This window comes from Lactuca virosa, chromosome 9 (assembly GCF_052849685.1).
Source record: "Lactuca virosa cultivar CGN04683 chromosome 9, Lactuca_virosa_CGN04683_v6, whole genome shotgun sequence".
NCBI lineage: Eukaryota > Viridiplantae > Streptophyta > Magnoliopsida > Asterales > Asteraceae > Lactuca > Lactuca virosa.
In genome coordinates, this window is record NC_136434.1 from 50,562,507 (window position 1) to 50,563,761 (window position 1,255).

General features: G+C 39.0%; 1 non-coding gene across 1 annotated transcript; it reads left to right on the plus strand.

Moving 5' to 3' along the window:
* The first annotated feature begins 867 nt into the window (after positions 1-867).
* LOC145141699 (small nucleolar RNA R71) lies at positions 868-974 on the plus strand. Its single transcript, XR_013722894.1, has one exon. It is a non-coding gene; the product is annotated as a small nucleolar RNA R71 (small nucleolar RNA).
* Positions 975-1,255: the final 281 nt, after the last annotated feature.

Genomic DNA, 1,255 nt, shown 5'->3' on the forward strand with positions numbered 1-1,255 from the left:
AAAATTAATTCCAAACTAATTCTTGATCAATACTAATTAAATAATTCATATTAATATATTAGAACTTATAATATATTAATAAACCATAAATATCCTCTTCTCACAAAAGTCTATCCAAATTGTTCCGATGCCATGCAACCCAAATGGACCATGCCAAATCGGGTCAAGTACATACCAAATATAGTTATGGACTTAGACACCTTATCCAGCACAATCATCATAGCTTGTTGATCTTTCATCATGGCTTGTTGATCCTTCATCATCATCCTTTGATCTTTTATTGCTGCATCTGTCTCATCATGTCTTTTCTCTGAAGCCTCCATGAATCTAGCTAGCATGGTCTCAAAATCAACTTTCTTTTCCAGTGGTGGCTGTTCTTTTTGGTAGAAGCCTCGGCCAGTTTGCCTATATTTTTCTTCTTGTTTCTTCTTGTATTCTTCATATGGCAACCACTCCTTCTTTGGTTACCTCCAGTCTTCATCATATTTATCTCCGCTCGAATAGCAAACTTGTACCTTCTTATTCCCATTATTATCTAAGTGGCGGTCTTTGGTCAAGTGTGGACCATTGCATCTTTCACATCCAACTCTAATAGCATGAATTGACTGGTCCATCTTTGTCATCCTTCGGTCCATAATATTCAGCATTACTAGCACAGCAGCCATGTCTTCTGATGTTCCACTACCAATTCCCCTTGTCCCATCATGTCTTGGATTATGGTACTCACGAGAATGCTTGGAGAATTCTTGAATTAAATCCTTCATTTCACCCGGATTTTTCTTAGTAAGCGTTCCTTGGGAATCAAGGAGTTGCCTCGTCATGACATTCACCCCGTCATAGAATATAGACACTTCTTGTTGTATGTTCAGGTCATTTTGAGGGCAAGTTCTTAGTAACCCTTTATATCGCTCCCATGCCTCATAAAGCGACTCACCCGGTTGTTGCTCAAATTTGGCTATTGCCTTCTTAAGTTTAGATATCTTTGATGGTGGGCAGATTTATTCTAGGAATTGCTCATGCATTTGTGCCCAAGTAGTAATTGCACCGGGTGGAAGTGCCTTTAACCAATCCTTTGCAGCTCCCTTAAAAGTGATGGGAAGCATCCTTAACAAGACTGTCTCTATAGGAACATTTGGGACATTGAAATAGTCTGCAATGTCATTGACCTCATCTAAGTGTTTGTAAGCATCCTCATGACCCTTTCTAGAAAATGGTACATCCTTTAGCGCAGTAAGAATGTGTCCTTTTAGCTCGA